Raw genomic sequence first — 7804 nt, 5'->3', positions numbered from 1 at the left:
GGCACTATCCGAAGCCCTTGTGGCAGAGGAGTTAACCGCGCTGCGCTCTACAGTGGACAGGGACGACGTGATACTAGACAAAAGATCCAAGTCCACCTCCTTTAAACCAGCGGACGAAATAGTCAAATTCCAAGTCCATCCAATGGATCACACAAAAACAACATCCATTGGGGCATAGTTAAACCCCGTTGTAGATGCCACACTACGGGAGTTTCTACGCGAGAATTGGGACATATTCGCCTGGCATCCTTCAGACATGCCAGGAATCCCACGCAGATTGGCCGAGCATAGCCTTAATGTTCTAAAAGGATTCAAGACGGTCAAGCAGGATCTTCGGTGTTTCTCTGAACCTAAGCGACAAGTCATGGGAGAGGAGCTAGCCAAGCTACTGGAGGCCAGATTCATTAGAGAAATAAAACATCCGGACTGGCTAGCCAACCTGGTGATGGTACCAAAGAAGGACAAATCATGGCGCCTATGCGTCGACTTCAAGGACCTTAATAAGGCTTGCCCAAAGGATCCCTTTCCCTCTCCCTCGCATCGATCAAATCATCGACGCTACTGCAGGACACGAATCATTGTGCTTCCTCGACGCATACTCCGGTTACCACCAGATTAAGATGGCGGAGTCCGATCAAGCCGCAACGGCATTTATCACTCCATACGACCCCTTCTGTTTTAACACAATGCCCTTCGGGCTCAAAAACGCCGGCGCAACATATCAGCGCATGATTCAGACATGTTGGAAAAGTAGATCGGCAAGACAGTGGAGGCATACGTAGACGATGTGGTCATTAAAACCAGACACGTCGACTCCTTAATAGATGACTTGAGGCTCACGTTCGACAATCTCCGAACATACGACATTAAGATCAATCCGGAAAAATGCGTTTTCGGCGTACCGCCGGAAAGCTCCTAGGCTTCATCGTCTCCAGTACAGGAATTGAAGCAAATCCGGCTAAAATCCCAGCCCTGTCGCAGTTGGCTACACCAATCGACCTCAAGCAAATCCAAAAGTTAACTGGATGTGTGGCGGCCCTAAGCCGCTTTATTTCCCGATTAGGAGAAAAGGCACTCCCACTTTATCGCCTTCTTCGGCGCACCAAACACTTCGAGTGGACTGACGCAGCCACGACCAGATTGGAAGACATAAAAGCCATCCTGGCCACCAAACCAATCTTGGCCGTGCCAAATGTGACGCCCGAATAATTAAGCTACCGTAATCCCATGTTAATGGTGCCATGTCATCATTTTAATTGTGGCTAAATCCCCCTTTGATTCCACCCAGTTCAATTTCAAATTTAAATTAAAGTCAAGTTTTAAAGTTTTCAAAATGTCAAAACAAAAATGTTCCTTGGGTTGAAAATATTCACTAGATATTTATCATGTAGAAATCAACATCATTTGGCTCACCATTTAATCCCTAGGGAAATATAAAGTGGTCCAGCAGCATATTAATTGACCTATTCAATTTCTAAAAATACTTGAACAATTCAGTTGGCTCTAAAACTTTTTATGCAACACCACAATGTGTTTCTCGAATTGTGTGCCAAATTTCAAGTTTGACTAAATTCATTTTTGTCACTAAAATAAATACGAACAGTGGCTAACTGAAATACAGAAAAGAGAAAAGAGAAAGTGGAAGAAGAGGACCTAATCTACTAGGCACCTTGGCCCATATAGCCAAATGGCTGGCCCAACCCACCTCCAGCTCTCCTCCCACCTGTGTACAGGAGACAGGGGATCATGGAGGCCAATCCAACCGGCCATGGTCACACCATGGTGCGTGTCGAGCATCCCCTGGTCCCCATGAAGCATTAGGCCGAGCCCTGACCCCCACGGCCGAAACCCTAGACCATTTCCCCTCACCCTCTTCTCCCTCGCCCGCACCCGCACCCGCAGCCCTGTCGCCATGGCCTCGTCGATCCCGCGGCCACCGGCCTCCCCTCGCCGCACCAAGACATCCAGGAGCCCCTCCATTGTCGTCTCCTTTGCCCTCGCATAAGGGCCCGAGCTGGGAGGCCCCGTACGCTCGCCATCGCCGTCGTCTTCGCCCACGGCCGCCGCATCTCGTCGTCGAGTTCTTCGTGTCCGGCCACCCCTGCGCTCCTTGACCACGTCCACAAGCTCCGCGGTGAGCTCCTCTGTCGATTCCCCTCCTTTCCCCATTTGATACGTCACCGTAGTCGTCGCCTTATGCTCGTCCATGGCCGTACCCGTGCTGTACGCGCCCTGCTGCCTGCTTGCACCGTGCTCACCGCGCCCGCGACGCACACCCGGGCCGCCCCGTGCGCGCCCCGGCCGAGCCCACGCACACGCTCGGCCGCCCCTGACCGCGCCCTCGCCCGAGCTCCCGTGCCTCAGCTGCTCTGCTGCTTGCAGCCGCACCAGCTCCGCTGCCTTGCTGCTCCCTGTCGCTGCTGCTCGTACTGATGCTGTTGCCCGCTGTGCACTGCTCCTTGCGTGCCGCTGCTCTGCTCCTTTGCTACTGCCTTGCTGCTACTTAGCTGGCGCCGCTGCTCTTACTTCTGCTGCTGCTCATTGCTTTGCCATGGCCGTGGTGTTGTGCAGCGTAGTGTGTGTGCGCGTGAGTGTGTGTTCTGTGTGTGCGTGGCCGGCCCAAATACTAGCTTGGTGACTAATTTAGTTAGTTAGTCTAATTAGTAGTACTAGTTAATTAGTCCAATAGTAGATGACATGTGGACCCATGGTTAGTTTAAAGAAAAATATTTTTTCAGAAAAGTCAAAGTCAATGACATGTGGCCCCTACACGGTTCATATGTTGACTAGTCAACTTTTGACTAGGTCAACCCAACCCACTGGTCCCACTGTCATACACTACGGCTAGAAGAGCACTATGTGACAAAAGTATTTTGCTATTTTATTTTCGAATTAAAAGAATTCTGTGAATATAGAAAATTATTTTAAACTTTCTAAAATCATAGAAATTAATCTGTAGCTCGGATGAAAATACTTTGTACATGAAAGTTGCTCAGAATGATGAGGCGATTCCGAATACGCAGTCCGTTTGTCAGCCACGCGTCCCCAGCATAGCGAACATGCAACCTTCCCACTTCGGTTCGTCCACCCGAAAATGCCAAACTTCGGAAAATCTTTCCCGGATGTTTTCTCCCTTAGCCGGTATCACCTCCTACTGCGTTAGGGCACACCTGACATCGTTACTTGTTATGTGATGCATCGTTATGCATCTGTTTGCATTGTATTTATTGTTTCTTCCCCCTCTTCTCTCCGGTAGACCCCGAGGCCGATGATGCCCCGGTGATCGACTACGTCGACGACGACCCCTCCTTGCCAGAGCAACCAGGCAAGCCCCCCTTTGATCATCCCGATATCGCCCATTCCATTCTCTCATGCTTGCATTAGATTTTGCTACTGTTATTGTTTGCTCCTATTCTGATGCATAGCCTTCTTTTGTAACCTGCTTATTGTTACCTACCTGCTTATTCTAAACTGCTTAGTATAGGTTGGTTAGTGATACATCAGTGACCCCCACCTTGTCCCTGTTGCCCCTGCTTCATCATCGAAGACCCGATCAACATGATCGAAGACAAGGCCCCGACACCGCACATCACTTTCCCCTTAGTTGCTCGACACTACTGGGTTACTATCGAGTGCCGAGGGTGAGACCTCTTTAGCACTTCTGTTGTTGACCTGTAGTGTAGCTATTCGGTCGTGGTCATCGATGGTGATTTCCTCCTTAACCACTTCCGATACGGCTTTGTCATGCAACCCCTCAAGTGTGAACCTCGAGGGTGGATCCTCTTACGTTCACCTTGATGATTACATCAAGTGGAATTCATCGGGAGTGATTCCTCGGGTTTTCCCCTTGATGTTTGGACACCCGGATACTTGGACTTTACCCCTGTTACTTGGAAAGACGGGTCGACCCTGAGGGGTACCCGCGCGAGCTTAATTGCGAGTGATGTGGAGATGGGTGACCTGGAGGGTGCCCGCGAGATAATTACGAGGCGTGGCCGGGCATTCTTAGCCCTTGCCGCAAGTACTCGAGACGGGGCGACGGGGTCACATCGATCGTGAGTCTCTGCTCGTTACCGCGCGTTCCTAATCCACTACGATTTGGATATTTGATCCGAGGGGCCTCTGGCCTGATAGCACTAACCATCACGTGTGCATAGTATGGGCGTTCTGCGTCGTATGCATCAGCCGAAGCTTAATAGACGTCAGCGACTGAGCAGCGCGCGCCATGTTGGACTGCTTAAGCGCCTGCCTTGTTGAAGGAGGTAGCTAGGTCTGCTCACCGGCCGCGTTCGCAACGTGCAGGAGTTCCCAGGGAGATGGCCCATGACCCCTGGGGGCATAGGTTTAGTCCGGCGTGCTGACCTCTCTATTAAGTCTAGGTCGGGTTGTGGCTTATTGTTTGGCCGAGGCCAGGCATGACCCAGGAAAGTGTGTCTGGCCGGAGTTAATCGAGCGTGGTGGGTAAGTTGGTGCACCCCTACAGGAAAGAAAACATCTATCGATAGCCTGTCCTACGGTAACAGACACTTGGAGTTGTATCCCGATCGATACAACTAGAACTAGATACTTGTGATGAGAAATGGATTGTGATGATAACTGGATAGTATGGCTCTGGGATTGCTTTCTCGCAGGGAGTCGAGAAAGGATCTCTGGCCGAGGTTGATAACACTACTACTACTTTACTTTATGCTACTCTACTCCCTCCTGTTGCTGCAAGATGGTGGTTTCCAGAAGATGATAGTCTTCGGTAGGACTAGGCCTTCTCTCTATTCTGGCATTTCTACAGCCCAGTCCACATATACAACCTTCCTTTGATAATGTTGCATATGTAGTGTAGATCCTTGCTTGCGAGTACTTTGGATGAGTACTCACGGTTGCTTTGCTTCCCCTTTGCCCCTTTCTTCTTCTTTCCGGTTGATGTAACTAGATATCGGAGCCGAGGAGCCAGATGCCACCGCCGATGCTTACTACTACGTGGAGGCCGCCGACGACCAGGAGTAGTTAGGAGGCTCCCAGGCAGGAGGCCTTGCCTTTTCGATCGTAGATGCTTTTGTGCTGGCCTTATTAAGGCAAGCTTGTCTAACTCATGTATGTACTTAGATACTGTTGCTTCAGCTGACTCTTGTGTATTCGAGCTTATGTATTCGAGTCGAGGCCCCTGGCTTGTAATATAAAGCTTGTATTATTTTAATTTGTGTCTAGAGTTGTGTTGTGATATCTTCCCGTGAGTCCTTGATCTTGATCGTACACATTTGCGTGTATGATTAGTGCACGATTGAATCGAGGGTGTCACACCAAATGTCGGCGAACCAATGCTATTATATATAGCGGCAACGCACCAAGTTGTAAGTGCAGTGCTCGTCGTCGAATGAGAGACAGATGGACATAAATTCCCACTTCAAAAGCCGGTATACTATGTATCTACCGTCCTTACTCCATGCAAATCATGGTACCCACATTACCAAAAGATAGCATACGCGGTATTCATGGCATCCCGGAAATTATGGCACTACTTTCAAGAGTGTTCAATCACGGTGGCCTCTGAAGTACCACTCAACGACATAATAAACAACCGCGATGCCATGGGCCGGATTGCCAAATGGGCCACCGAGCTCCTCCTGTTTGACATAACATACAAACCACGACGAGCCATCAAGTCGCAAGTGCTGGCTGATTTCATTGCCGAATGGACAGAAGCCGAACTCCCTAAAGAGTACGGCGCGTACTCCAATTGGATCATGCACTTCGACGCCGCTAAAATGCTGGCTGGTCTGGGGGCTGGCATCGTCCTGACGTCCCCCACCGGAGATACAGTTCAATACATACTCCAAATACTATACACAGACTCCAATAACTCAGCCGAATACGAGGCCCTATTACACGGTCTCCGGATGGCAGTTTCCATGGGCACTCAACGCCTGGAGGTGCGTGGGGATTCAAATCTCACAATATCCCAAATAAATGGAGACTTCGATGTCAAGGATCCGAAAATGGCGGCATATCGCAACGCCGTTCTCAAAATGTCAGCTCGGTTCGAGGGGCTTGAATTCCACCACGTGGCTCGGGAAAATAATCAGTCGGCGGACATCCTCGCCCGCATCGGTGCTAAACGCGACCCTGTCCCATCGAACATCTTCCTAGAAAAATTGTTTAAACCATCCATGGGATGGGAAGGGGACACCGGCAACAATAGCCCGGACCCGGCCACAACCCCAGATACCGAACACTCTGACACAATTGGAGGCTCCGCCACCGAAATAACACCTTCAGCCCACGTAATAATGGCCATCATCGCCCCATGGACAGAACCATTCCTGGCCTACCTAACCAGGCATGAACTACCCGAGGACCAAAATGAGGCACACTGCATAATGCGGCGATCTAAAGCCTACAAGGTCCACGAGGGAGAGCTTTATAAGAAAGCACTACCGGAGCCCTTCAAAGGTGCATCTCCGAAGAGGAAGGGCGGAAGCTTTTGGCAGAAATCCATGCCGGACTCGGCGACCATCACGCCGCAGCCCGGGCCCTTGTATGCAAGGCCTTCCATACAGGTTTCTATTGGCCGACGACCCGGGGGCAGATGCGCAGCATCTGGTCCAGCATTGCGTCGGTTTCCAGCTATTTGCAAACCAAAGCCATATGCCGCTTACCGCTCTCCAAACAATCCCCATTACTTGACCCTTTGCGGTCTGGGGGCTTGATATGGTCGGACCCCTTAAAGGGGGAACCCATAAGAAAAAATACTTACTGGTCATGGTGGGTAAATTCACCAAATGGATAGAAGCCAAACCTGTTAAAACGGCTGAATCCGGACCGGTGATAGACTTCATATCCGGGGTCGTACACCGTTATGGCGTCCGCCACAGCATCATCACTGACAATGGCACGAACTTTACAGCCGACGAGGTGAAACTTTGGTGCAGCAACATGGGCATCAAGCTCGATTATGCTTCTGTCTATCACCCGCAAACTAACGGTCAAGTTGAGCGAGCAAATGGTCTTATCATGAGCGGCATTAAACCCAGACTAGTGCGATCCTTAAAGGAATCAAACATGCACTGGGTAGAGGAGCTTGACTCCGTATTATGGGGGCTGCGGACGACGCCGAATCGCACTACCGGATACACACCGTTCTTTATGGTGTACGACGCAGAGGCAGTTTTGCCTTGCGACATAATTCATGACTCACCTCGAGTGCGCATGTACGAGGAAAAAGAGGCTGAGCTCGATCGGCAGGACAGTTTGGACGCCCTGGAGGAGGAGCGCGACGTGGCAAAGGCCTGTTCCGCATTCTATCAGCAACAGACTCGAAGGTATCAAAGCAGAGAAGTAAGGGCCAAAACCTATAACGTTGGCGAACTAGTTCTACGCCTGCCGGAGAGGAAAAAGAACAAGCTCAAGCCCAAATGGGATGGTCCCTTCATTATTGACTAGGTTCTGACCGGTGGAGTCACTACAAAAAAAAGACACATCCGTGACATTTTGGGCCGAACAATTTTTTTTTCTGTCATACATATGACACTTCTATGACGATAAAATGTGACAAAACCCGGTATCATCATATATGTGGTGGGCTCCTACTTCTATGACAAAAAATCATGATAGAAAATGGGCTTTTCGTCCTGGGTGGGCCGGAGACGCAGCTGCATGACATTCTTTGGGCCGTCCATGACGAAAAAACCGTGGTAGAAGCGAGGGGGAGGAAAATTTCGGGGAGTTCCCGGTTACGGTGGGTGATCGGGGGCCGAGCGATGCGTGTTTCTCTCGTACACGTACGCGCGTGTGTGCGAGGCGTTGGCTCTAA

At 50.4% G+C, this 7804-nt stretch overlaps 1 long non-coding RNA gene across 1 annotated transcript; it reads left to right on the top strand.

Moving 5' to 3' along the window:
* Positions 1-1726: 1726 nt before the first annotated feature.
* On the top strand, positions 1727-5201 carry LOC119271406. The gene is made up of 2 exons (XR_005134517.1): positions 1727-2134; positions 4928-5201. It is a non-coding gene; the product is annotated as an uncharacterized LOC119271406 (long non-coding RNA).
* The last annotated feature ends 2603 nt before the right edge of the window (positions 5202-7804 follow it).

The sequence above is a fragment of the Triticum dicoccoides genome, chromosome 3A, assembly GCF_002162155.2.
Source record: "Triticum dicoccoides isolate Atlit2015 ecotype Zavitan chromosome 3A, WEW_v2.0, whole genome shotgun sequence".
Classification (NCBI taxonomy): domain Eukaryota; kingdom Viridiplantae; phylum Streptophyta; class Magnoliopsida; order Poales; family Poaceae; genus Triticum; species Triticum dicoccoides.
The sequence above is the reverse complement of the archived record's forward strand: the minus strand, read 5'-3'. Positions and strand labels throughout refer to the sequence as shown.